We start from the raw sequence: 13,814 nt of genomic DNA on the forward strand, positions 1-13,814 counted from the left end.
AAGTAATTGACCTAGTATAAGATGTGGTGCAACACAAGGGTTAGTTCTACTGTACTTTGCATCAACAGATTAAGCACATGTGACCTGGTTTGGGTACCTCTACACGTGACAGCTCACTCCAAGCACTGAGGTGTTGAACGGAGATGTACAATGCACAAGCAAACTCACCAGCTTCAGCCACAGCTTTGTGTCCCTTTGCGATCCCCACTGATGTCAGCTGCTGAACCTGGTTCCTCATAGGTGTAGTTGATAAAGCGGTCCCCGATCCAGCAACTGGAGAAGGAAGTGACACCATACTCAATGATCTGCATTACTAATTTACAAACAGGCACATGTGACACTTATCAAAATGAAATGGTATGTATGTAACTTTGTAAACCCCAGTTGCAGATTCTATGCAGAAGGGGATTTGGATCTTTGTCATGGTTTTGGAATCTATGATAGGGAAACACTTCACTCCACACTTACCTGATGGACAGGTGCGAGAGGGTTTCACTGCTGCATCCAGGATGTATTGCATTCCCTGGGATGGTGTTGTACGTTGCACTGGTGTCATCCTATCAGCAGCTGTGATGAGACATACATATCCATATATCAGTACACCAGATGGTAGCTATGAGCTGACACATATGTGTCATTCTCAATGACCAGTGATATGATATTCCTGGCCAATGTGCAGCATGTTTACCTCATGGATTGTACATGTGGGCCCCTGCTCACATGCTGCAGTTGTCAGCTGTTACCTCCACACAGCACTGACATCAATGAGATGACACATCCCAGACAAACGTGTATGAGAAGGTTACTGATATTTGAAGGAAGGGGATAAATAATCAGGACGCCTCTGCATTACATTGATTACGCCTTCACCGTTAAGACAATCATGCCTCATGAGTATGGTGTTGTCTGTTGACAAGTCGAAAGGAGTGTACATCACCAGGCTGACAAGTTTCACATTTGCACATCAGTTCAAACATTGCACTGCAGAGTTCATATGTGAGATGTGCAATAGTCAGGTATATTTTGTGGCTCATTTGTGCTTCCCTACACATGAAGTCATAAAGCTCATTTTGGACTGAGAGATCACAAATTTGTTATGTCCATCCTTTGAGTGTCCTCTGTTCCCATAATCCATTTACAACATCATGGTAGTACTTAGCTGACAACGGATGATGTCTTGTACAGAAGACATCCTAACCTCATATATTATACACTTGCTTATACAGGTGAATACAGTAGAAGAGGAGGCAAGCAGAATGCAACATTTGACTAGGATCCCACATTGTGGGCAAGTTGAGAAGCTTTGATGGTTGCTTCCTACACTGGATTTGTGTTGTGCTTTTAAGCCAAGAGATTTGAAAATGTCACTTCCTCAAGATTCACGTTAGCAGCCCATACATCCATCACAAAAGTACACAAACTGGCATCAGTGTGACCCTCATCCACACCAATTTCAATAGGATGTGTCCATTGATATTTTGCAAGAGAGTTTTCATATCATTGAATTACAATCCATTTGTGTCTAGTAGACTTCATATGACACTATATACCATGTTATGTCCATTGTGCACTCACTTGGCATACATTTTGTGTCATCCTTTCACTAGCCACCATGGTGTGATCTGGTATGTGGTTAAATCCCATATGTAGGCATGTTGTGATGCCGGACAACAGAGATGTAAAGCACATACAACATACAGCGGAGATTAAAGTCACATTTCATGAGCATTCAGGTACATTATTCTTGAGGTTTCTTACCATGGCCCCACACCTGCCCAGTGTGCGGCCCATGACCAGTTGTCACAGCCAACCTTGTAGCAGAAGTCAATGGGGGTACTGGAATCTGGGACGACAACGTTGGACCTACAATGATAAGTGTGTTTGCAACTTTACATTTCAGCTGCCACATGTGATGCACTTAATTTCAGGCACAAAGGATACGCACAAGCAGTGTGGGCACTACAGTTGCAGGAGTGTGTGGCACTAAATATCATGAGTAGGCTGTCCGGAATTCGGTTTAAACCGACTCTAACTGACAGTACCACACAGGATGAAAATCAGCTGACCCGGTTTAAACCGAGTGTCACTGATTTTCATAGTTGACGGGGGAGAGGAGCTGTTGTGGTCTGCCGTCTGTCTGACTGCGGCCGCACCCGAGTACTTCACAGGTCTTTAAAAAGACCATTTACATAATGAGGCTTTGTTCTTCTTTCGCCCCTTCTCAGAGCCCCTGGGGGCGGGGCTGAGCGCAGAAACACGGGGACCCTCTTTGATAACATTGTTCAGAGCTCAGGTCTTCTAATACACTCTGGCTTCAGAGGGGAGAGGTGGCAGCCCCCCCACTTTCCCCCCCGCGCACACCCTCGCGCCCCCCGAGGCCCGCAATACCATTTATTTTAATTCACTTGTAAGCAGATGAAAGTCTCCCCCGAACAGCTGAGTGCCGCTCCGGTAATAACTCCACGCAGGATTTGCCCACGGAGAGGCATCCATCACTGACAGGGGCTGGGGCCCTCTCTCCACGCGGGGCTGACGGATGAGGCCGCCGTGCCGAGGAGGCCTCGTGGGGCAACCAGGGGCTTTCCTCCAGCGAGGCGGCGAGCACCGAACACGGCCCGGCCAACACACAAACAAATTCATAACAACGCCACTTTAAAGAGAGCCGTCAATCATGCATTCCATGGCATTTTTATTTCTTTGCCTACTCTTTTTTTAGTTGTTTAAGTCGCCCCCAGACCGTAGCAGGGGGCCCGGGTTAGCTAGAAGTGAACTATTGTCATCCACAGACGTACGTAGCTCTAGTCGCGGTGGTAACTCGACGGGAAGAGGTTCCATACCAAAGCCGTGGTCGGACTCTATACCTCAATAAAAACGTTTCATGTCTTCGTAATGTATTTCTGCAATAGGTCATTTTACTTACTTTTATTTCTAATACCAGCTGTGGACAAAAGTTTGTAAAAATGGTTTATTATTCTCACACTATTAATGTCACGTCCATTTTTTTACATTTGCCCATTAGCACAGCGCAGTCTTTCCGTGCGCAAAAACCCATTGTACAACGTGTACATAGATATGTGTTTTCCGCCAGTGGGCTAAATGCGCAAAGAAATGCTTCAAGTCGCTCGATCGAACCAACTCTTTGCCTCAGAAGAGAAAGGGATTTGAAATTACGTTTTCGTCACTACTAACATCCGGGGGAAACAACTTCAATATTTTACACCGTAGTAACGTGTGTAGTTGATGTCAGTTGTGTTTTTCTTTACGCTTCAGAGCCTCTAGCTCTTAGGGTAATGGCTGCTGGCATTATAATACGTGTCTGTTCCATAGGCTGCAGGCGATGTAATTCGCAGTGTCACACCTGATGTAACCGCACAAAATAATAAAACAAGCTATTTAAAAAAAAAAAAAATCTGCCTTTGCCACTTAGTGGCCCTTGGGACTGAAAGGCAATCCTGCCTGTCACATATTTTTTGTTGCACATTTGGAGTGTCACCTATCTCTGGAGTCCCCAGAGCCCCGACCCCCTCCACAAAACGTTAATAATAAAAGTACAGCCATGTGAGAGCCACGTCTCCCTTTCAAAGCGAGGCTGCCTGCGCGGGCTATTACCCTCAATTACCAGTTGCTGTCCACTCTTCTTAGCTGCGGGGTTAAACTCTGAGCACTTCCCTTTGAAGTCACGATCCTTTTATCTGTGGCCGGACTCCGGAATTTAAGAAGGACCGTCATAAACGGGGCGGACACCAAATAAAAGGTGTGATCCCCTTAAAAGGGTCCCTCGGCGGGGGGAGGGGCGCCGCTTCCTGTCACAGTGCTCCCGAAAAGCCGCCAGCCATTTCCAAATAATCACTAAAGAATAAAGCAAATGTGATAGTTTAGGGAAGAAAGGAGAGGGTGGGATCGTAGCGTCAAAGCCGGGGGTTAAAGTGTGGGGGGAGGGCATAATGAAGCAAAAAAGATACAAGTGGATTGCGCTCTATAATCACTCCTTTGATGTCCGACATGGCATTTAAACAAAAAAAAGAGAAAATTGCAAGATTCTCAAGGTTAGACCAATTGGTTTTGCCAGCACTTGTTTGCTATGTTTCGAAAAATAGTTGCTTTGGATATTTGGTGCCAGAAACTAAGCATTTGCTGGTCTTTATCGATTTGCTGGCATGCTGTGTCCCCAGGGCTTTAAGTGGGATGAAAAAACTGGAGGGGGGGGGGGGGTCTCTCAAAGGGACGTGGGCAATGTAATTAAGAGTGTTGCTTAAAAAACACATAGGCTAAAAATCTGTGTTTAGCATAGTGTGCCACCCGACTTGTATTTTGCTGTTTCTGTCATTGCATCCATATATATATGATACAACAAGTAACATCATACCTACAACAAGTCAGGGCTATGGGCTTTGTCAATGGTTGTTAGTTGCATAACATAAATAAACAGCAACTGTGGCTTGTATATAATATGAAAAACCTTCCACTTAAAGCTCTGGTGACCCCACGACAATGTTGCTGCTCCTGAGTTTAAAAAAGAGAAGGGAAATCCAGAGAGAAAATGACTCTCTAAAGGATTTCCCTCCCCCTACAACGCTCACCTGGCATGACGTTATGCCGTAACATCTACACTGTACGTACACTGTCTATATACCATGCATCAATGAAGAAAGCAAGCAATAATAAAAGCAAAGCGTTCCATAAACACCGGTAAAACACCGTTTCAGTTGTTTTTTATGGCGCGAAAATGAGTAACCACTGAAAAGCACTGTTTTTTTGAGGTTTTGAAAGCACTGGAAAACACTGAAAAAACACCACCAGAATTCACCAAAAATAGAAACTGAAAACAGGAAAGCCTAATCATGAGTGATCCCACATTCAACTTATAATGGCCCCACTGCCTAGAAGCAATGTCTATCAAATTGATACCACACAATTCCTAAAGTAAGGTCCACTATTGTGTTTTGTTTATGGACAAAAAACATGTCATCCGATGTTAACAAATACAACCAGCTGGGTTGACTGGACAATTTCATGTATTGAAAAAACATTATACAATTGGACACTGGATGCATTCTTCATTCTCCTGAGAATTGAATCTCACTTCTTGTTCATCATTGTTATATTTGTTAACATTGGATTTCTAGATTTTGTCTACAAAAACAATTACAATATAGAGGAGACTCCTTTTTGACTTGTTGTTGCACTCGATTCCGGGATTGAGTTCATAGTTCTGGAACTATTGATGGAATACATGTAATGTTCCCAAATCACAAAGGTATGATGAGCCCAGGTATCTTATTTTTTGTCTCTCGCTATTCACAAATGTAATTTGCTAAAGGTAAATGTCCTTTAAGAATTCCAATAGTTGTAAAGTTTGATTTTCATCTCCGGTTACCTTTGAGATTCAGGCCCTATATGTTCCTCTGTTTTCTGCTGACAATGTATGCATTTTGACCATCTCCTGACCAGTTTGACTTACCAGTAAGTGAGGGTGGTATGCCTTGCTCTGGATGATGTTGTTTCCTCCCAGAAGATGCAGGGACCTCTCCTACTGTGGTCGCCTGTACTCTGACTGAATGTGTCAATAGGTGAGAAGAGAGAAAAGTAACCAAATCAAAAATGTACATGTGTAACTTGTCTGACATTTCCTCATATCTTCTGCATGCTAACAGTATTGTGAAGTACTGCCGTGGCTGGTGCAGGTAGGAGCAATTGGTGGGGCAGGGTGGGAAATAGACAACGGAATAGTGGAAAGAAATGTCTTACAATAAGGATTCTCTCACCTTGTGATCGGTAATGCAGCAAGCACAAGGTGAATTATTTTTGGGATGATTTTTTATTTACTTTCCCTATTCCGTTACCTGATTTTTCTCTGCACCGCACCCCCCTCCCCCCAACATTCTTGACTGCGCCGGCCACGTCTGGATAAGTGGAAGAGGCACTTTGTCTATTGCTACTTCACAGTGTTAGGTATATACAACAGCAGTACTGGGCCCATGTTTTCAATAGTGGGAATGGGATTTGCCATTTATAATACAAAGGATTCTGGGACTTGTGGTGCAACATACAGAGGGAAACACATGACCCTCTGACTGACTATATTTTTATATAAACGTTGGACAACCTCCTTAATCACAATGGGGGTGCAACACAGACAGTCATTTTATATATTTGTTCTTGTCATCACATTTACCAGGTAGTACATTGCAGACATCACTCACAGGAAGCCCATGGAGCATGTGGGGATGGATTGTAGTGAGGACATCCTCCTCAAGTGTGGTAAGACAGAAGCGGGTTCTGGATTGTGGGCCAGGTAGAATTCTGACCAACTCAATCCTGGCAGACTTCTCCTTCACCCGCCTCTTTTTGTCCTGCCACTTCTTCTTGATGTCACGAACTGTGCGCACATCCTCCTCAATGCTGTGACAGCAGTGGCTAAATGCTGTCATAGAGCTGCCTTCTGTGTGCCACTGGTGCAGTAAGGGGGAGACCTTGTAGCTCTTTGTGATGCCTCACAATGAAATCCAGAATCATGGTGGTCTCCTCATCTGTGAAATGTTTCTTCCTCCTCAGTTGGTACATTTTCCAGTAGTGATGCACAGAGAAGGAAAACAGGAACTCTCTGTGGCCAAACCCGTTTCCTGAATGTGTGCTACTTTTATGTGGTTTGTGGTTTGTGGTTTGTGGTGCTGGTCTTGCTGTTGGCGTTAATTGACTTCAGGGTGTGGAAATTCCGGCTCGAGTGTGGGATTTCTGGCCCGGAGTCATAAGTGATTTCTGTGAATACCAAAAGTCGTAAATTTAGACTTTTGTCTCAAATTACTTTTGTGAATCGGGGACCCCAGTATTTTGGAAAGAATGCACTTATAAAGTGCAGCTTTAATGTTTGGTCATAGCTGGGGGCCATGCCCCCTGAAAATACACTTTTGGCTACGGGCTTGGGGAGAGGTGTGGGGCAGGAGCCAGAGCAGCTGACTCCAGAGCGTGGGGTTCGATCCCGGCAGCAACTCAGCTCAGCACCATGTGACCCTGGGCAATAGCTCACTTAATCTCCCCCACGGGCCCCAGCACCTTGAGACCCTTAGGGGTGATTAGTTCGCCCTTTACATTTACCAGACTGATTTATGTTAGTGTCAACTAGGCAATCTCCCTTACTGGTGCAGGTTCCAAAACAGCCCAGCACCAGACAACTCTGACTTTGGCACGACTTTCCCTGAGTTGTCTACTGAATGTACCGCTGCACCTGACGTCACTGTCTTTAAATCTGCAGCATCATCTTTGCCGCCCACGTGTGCTTTTCGGGCTCCTTCTGCGGTGATCATTCGGCTTTTGTTATGATGCCCTTCGCTCTGATGACTCAGCAGCTTCGTAGAATCCCCTGGTCTTTGCTCTGGAGTGTGTGTACCGTACACTCAATCTGGCTGTTATTATTTCTGTCATCTGGATACACTAGTAAATCATGCATGTCTTTATTTCTGGATATAAGACATTTGTTTCCTCAGAGGGCAGCTCCTTTCATAATACGACGAGCCTACCTAATAGAGAGAATGAAGGTTCAATTACGGCGAATCGTGAACAACCATGATGCATTGTAGTCACTAGATCTCAACGTCTGCCGTACGCCCGTACCACGTCAACCCAGCTGTTTTTCTGGCTCAGTATGTCACTCCTCTTTGATTCCAATACGCAGGTCCCCTCCCCATTCCGGTCTTCAAGAAGAGTGAGTTCAGGTGGTTATGGAGGGTGAACCCATTGACACAAATGGAGAAGAAACTGCATGGGAAGGGTGAAGACGGTTTTCACGCAGGTGACCCTAGGCAAGTCTACAACCTGTATTATGTTTGTAAGGAGTGAACCCATTGAAATAAATGGAAATGAAGGACACGGGAAGGGTGAGGAATGTTTGTAGAGTACATGATCCAATTGAAGTCTACGGCATAGGTTATGCTTCCATTGAGGGTGAAGCAGGTGTAAGCAGGGTGACACGATCCAGTTGAGGGAGAGTTGAGAGGTATGCATCACCTTTCACTCTGTCATATGGGGGAACAACCTTTACAACGCAACTTTTACAACGCACTACCATTACAACGCATTTTTTACAACGCATAATCCATTACAACGCATGACATTACAACGCATGACACTACAACGCATTTTTAAAAACTACCTTTACAACGCATTCCATTACAACGCATACTACCATTACAACGCATACCATTACAACGCATAATATTACACTATACTATCCAACACTTACCCTACTGATGCACCCCCTGGAGTTAGAATAGTAATTTTTACCCCTATACTATCCAACACTTACCCTACTGATGCACCCCCTGGAGTTAGAATAGTAATTTTTACCCCTATACTATCCAACACTTACCCTACTGATGCACCCCCTGGAGTTAGAATAGTAATTTTTACCCCTATACTATCCAACACTTACCCTACTGATGCACCCCCTGGAGTTAGAATAGTAATTTTTACCCCTATACTATCCAACACTTACCCTACTGATGCACCCCCTGGAGTTAGAATAGTAATTTTTACCCCTATACTATCCAACACTTACCCTACTGATGCACCCCCTGGAGTTAGAATAGTAATTTTTACCCCTATACTATCCAACACTTACCCTACTGATGCACCCCCTGGAGTTAGAATAGTAATTTTTACCCCTATACTATCCAACACTTACCCTACTGATGCACCCCCTGGAGTTAGAATAGTAATTTTTACCCCTATACTATCCAACACTTACCCTACTGTTGCACCCCCTGGAGTTAGAATAGTAATTTTTACCCCTACACTATCCAACACTTACCCTACTGTTGCACCCCCTGGAGTTAGAATAGTAATTTTTACCCCTACACTATCCAACACTTACCCTACTGTTGCACCCCCTGGAGTTAGAATAGTAATTTTTACCCCTATACTATCTAATACTTACCTTAAATGTAATTTAATATTATGCGTTGTAATGGTATGCGTTGTAAAGGTAGTATGCGTTGTAATGGTAATGCGTTGTAAAGGTATTTTTTAAAAATGCGTTGTAGTGTCATGCGTTGTAATGTCATGCGTTGTAATGGATTATGCGTTGTAAAAAATGCGTTGTAAGTGCATGCGTTGTAAAAGTGTGCGTTGTAACGTCATACATCCGTCATATGGTTCTGCTGTCTCGTAATAAAAGCACGGGCACACAAATTTACAATTTACTAAATGTTAGCCTCTGTGCTTGTAAAGGATGTGAAGGGTGGGTGGTAAAATTCACCCTATAATTTCAAGCGTGCAACAATCTACATTAATTGATGTTATCTTTAGCTCTGCTTACGGGGTCTTAAACTTTGTAAATGATTTCTTATACCTCATCATCTGTGTGATCAATAAAATGCAAATGAACATACATAGTGTCTCAAGAAGTTAAGTTGTCTCATTTTATTTGTATTTGTAATGTGCAGTTCTGCCAGTTGAATGGCCACGTATTCAAAAGGTTTCATAGGGAATTAGTGACAAATAGGGCGAAAACCTCTATGCCTGTTTCGCAGACATTTAGCTGGGACTTTCTTTTGTTTTTAGTACTCCTGAATTACGGGTCAACTCCTGCCTTACTACTGAAATTTATCAAGTACATTTATCAAGCCATAAGTAATGCACGAGAAAGTTACACCTACTCATACTCCAGTCTTTGTGAACTGTGCCCTCTGGTTTTTTTTTAAAAAGGGAGGTAAATGACGCATAACAAAACCATATCTAAAGCAGCTCAAAGTCGAGACAGTAAGGTGTCCCTAATTATAAATGTGGGTACCTCTCATTTTGCTGCACACTCATCATTCATCCAGTCACACATTCAATCACTAACTCATTCTTGTATTGAGCTATCTAACCATCCACATAACAATATGCACACAAACTCGAAAGGGCCTGTTGTTATGACTGATGGTGATTTGCATTAGGATAAGCTGGGTCGCAGGAGACCATGTATTATGATTAGAAGTTTGGGCAGCAGAAATATTATGAAGAAAGGGTGGCTCCGGTGGGTGATAGCCACCACTTTTTTATTCACAGGTGAGGGATTGATGAATGCAGGGGTGGTGATAGTTGGTGGCAAGACACCAGGCTCTTGTTTAATACTAGTGGGAGGACGGGTAGTGCTGAGGTTGATGAAGGACAGTGGCAGGGATGGGGGGGAGCGGGGAAGGGCCAGAGGCTTGTGACTGGTAGGACACCAGGTGTTACCTGGGGCTGAGACAGTTGACACTATGTTGTGAATAGCTCCTGCTCTACCATTGCACAGATGTTAAAAACAGGAGCAAATGATGTGCGTGGACCATCCATAACATACAATTGTAGATGGGTAGCTTCTGGGCTCTGAGTGACATCACAGAAAACACGAGGAGATACCTTCGATAAAACAAATCACTATCAAACCGCCCTACACGTGACGTGAAATAGCCGGGTTACAATTGTGGCATGAGGAATTTAGTCTCAATTTAAGGGTTATCTTAATATAATTGTTTTTAAATGTATGAGAGTCTACTATTGTCTACCGAGATGTGAGAATGAAATGGAATGCATTTCTTTCCATGTCATAGTTTTTAGGTCTCGCCTAGGCAGCACATACGCTGTCTCTCCTAGACTTCAAGTAATTAGTATATGTGGTGAAACTCCACCTACTCCATCTCTTGGCTTTTTATTGGTTTCTTCGCTTGTCTGCTTTAATCTCTTCGTTTTCACAGGCTAATGCGCTTTTTAGTTCGTCCTCTATTTTTTTGGGAACGCCTATGCAGCACCGCCTAACTACAGTAAACATGCTGCTAGTGGAATTAATTGGTTGTCTTGGAACTCTTTTGTTTTTGTTTGTGGCTTGCTTATTCTGCATTGCAGTGTTTGATGCACGTCTGTTGTGCCCCCACCGTCATCACCCCTACAGCCACCCACCTTTGGTGTCCCCCACCGCTACCCGCCCCTGCATTGCAGTGTTTGATGCACGTTTGTTGTGCCCCCACTGACACCAAGACACAGAGGCCAGAGGGGCCCGGTAAACAGTGGTCATCGGCATTTTAAGTACCAGCATGGCCGATAGAGATGAATTCTGCTGTCTTTGCTGTTTAAGGCACTCTTGCTCCTGTGCGGTCACCACTCGCATTTTGTGTTAGCTTGTCTTTCTTTAACATGGAGCACTCCACACAAGTGCTGATGGTTTACAGAGTTCTGTTGTAAACAGGGTTGTAAATCCTGTTCTTATCTTGCCACATTTGCTGTGCATTGTTTTGCCTGCAGCTGCCTTCGCCTACCTCCTGCTTTTAGAACACAGGGCCTGGCGTCCTGGTCCCTGCCGCAGCCACCTCTGTCTCAGAGCTCAACAACCAGGACTTTTTCAAACATTTTTTTTCAGTATATTTCAAGTGCATGCTCCTTCGCAGTCATTCTGGAAGTGTTATGGCACAGGGGTCGTGAATCAGTGGCTTTCTGAGGACGCCGGTGATCAGTCCAACAGAAAACAGTAACTATTGGGTATTTACATCAGTGCTCTGCTCTCAAACACACATGTATTTATGGCTGCATGCTCACCCGATTCAAGCGTTTTCAGAGCAAATCAATTTCATGACTTTGCAGTGTTATGAATGGGTAGAGTTCCAGTTCGCTGCTCTAGCTAAAGTTTTGTAAACAAACTTTAAGGTTGTGTGCATTGTTTCAAAGAGAGCCTTTCACCAACAACAGTAACACACTTTCTAAAGCAATACTCAACAACCAGGCACATCACATTCTGTATCTTTTTATTTGTCTGCTCAAAGCGGTCCGGGGCATCTTTTAGTTTGAGACACTATACCCAAGATAATATACCTAAGTTAAAACGGAGGGGTGTGATAGACCATCCACAACCACTTGTCATTGTTGGCAATCACCCAACCTGCTTATCTTATCTCCTTGGAACAAGCACCCTTTCTGCATGACATTATCAGAAGCATGGCACTGATGAACAAGCACTTTAATTATGGAGTTTCACATGGAAATGCATTCCTCAGTATAGGAATTGCATAAATATTATTGAACACGTCACTAAAATGTGTTTTTCCGCGTAGATGCATTAAAAAGGAATGACTAACAGACTTGGGCTCTCTTCACCAGATATAATGCACTGGATTGCCTCACTTCGCCATTTCTTTCAGCCCTTTCACCAGGCACCCATGCTTTTTCCCTCGGCACTGTTAACGTGTAAACCACTGAAATATCTAAATCCAAATCACGGCAGCAATGATCAAACGAAGTTTCCTATTTTTATTTAAGGCAAGATACATTCATAGGAGGATGGAAATACATTTTGGAACGTCATCCTTCCTATGGAAACCAAAAATATATATGATTCTCAACATAAATAAAGTAGCTTGCGATATTGTGGCATGCAAATAATTGCATTCTATATCTATCATGCCGTGTGTACTTAAATACTAAGGGGCATATTAGCAAGGAAATGCGATAATTATCGCAACCCTCGTTTAGCGAGGTTTTTATTATTGCTGGATTACATCGCCCTGTTAGCAGAGTATTATCAACACGCCGCCAATAGGCGATGTAAAATCCAGCAATAGGGGTGATAACCTGCGATAGCGGGAGAAATCCTGCGATAAAAATATAGCGATATGAAAAAGCTTGCTAATACGCAAGTGTAGACTTAACCCATCAATCCATCTCCCATTGGAAAGATGGTTAAGTCAGGTTTTCAACAGGAGTTACATTTCTGCAACAACCGCGGTTAGCGCGAGTTTTATTATCGCTTAGCGGGTCAGGGGCCGCATTGATAATAGGGCGATGTTGAGTTTGCGACTATTTTCATGGAGTTTAAGTAAGAACGCCTACCTTGCATGTCATTAGCGATAAATATTGCTGACATGCAAGGCGATGGAAAAAGTGCCTGAAAGCTTGCGCTAACGCATGTTAGTGCCGGCTTGCTAATAGGGCAATGAAAATATCGCTGCTTTTCTGGCAAAATGTGCCGCAAAAGCGGCGATATTGCCCTTGATAATATGCCCTTAAGGGGCATATTATCAAAGGCCTATCGCCGCTTTAGCGCCACTTTTTTGCCGCTAAAGCGGCGATAATTTTAGCACCCCATTAGCAAGCTGCAGCTAACGGGCCTTAGTTTTTTGGCGATAGCGGCCCGTTTTTTATCTCAAAGCATGTTAGCGATATTTATCGCTAATGACATGCAAAGTTGGTGTTCCTGTGCAAAAAGGCACGCAAACACCACTAGTCCATATTATCAAGGGGCTCCTTGAAATTCTGAAGAGCCAAAAAACTGGCTCTAACTGCAGTTAGAGCCAGTTACTTAAGACCAGAAAATAGCTGGTCTTCAAAATGGTGATAAAACTTGGGCCCATATCTCTGCAGGTTTTGGCGCTGGCCAGCAATGTTACAGCGCTGCCCTGCAACAAAACTACAGTGCAGGAATGCACACAATCAATAAGATAATGCGCATTCCTGTGCCACAGTCATGAAAAGTGTTGCTGCGCTGCGACAAGACAGCCTTGCAACACTTTTCACTACACCCGTCTTGCGATAGCATGGATGCGCTGTAATCATTGGACAGCGCTCCATGACGCAAGTAATGAAAGATAGGTCAGGAATCCTAACGTATCTGCCTGCGCTAAAGTCATGCATTGCTGCAGTCGTGTCACAACCATGACGCAACTCCAGCAATGCATGGGGCCACCTATCCCTGTGGCACTGCCTCACCCTCATGCCTGCTATAAGGCAGGCGGAAGGTACTGATGTAGTGCTGTTCATGAGGTGTGCTTTAATGGCGGCACTGTTGGAGATCCATTGGTGGTGGT

Source organism: Triturus cristatus, chromosome 5_2, assembly GCF_964204655.1.
Source record: "Triturus cristatus chromosome 5_2, aTriCri1.1, whole genome shotgun sequence".
NCBI classification, from domain to species: Eukaryota; Metazoa; Chordata; class Amphibia; order Caudata; family Salamandridae; genus Triturus; species Triturus cristatus.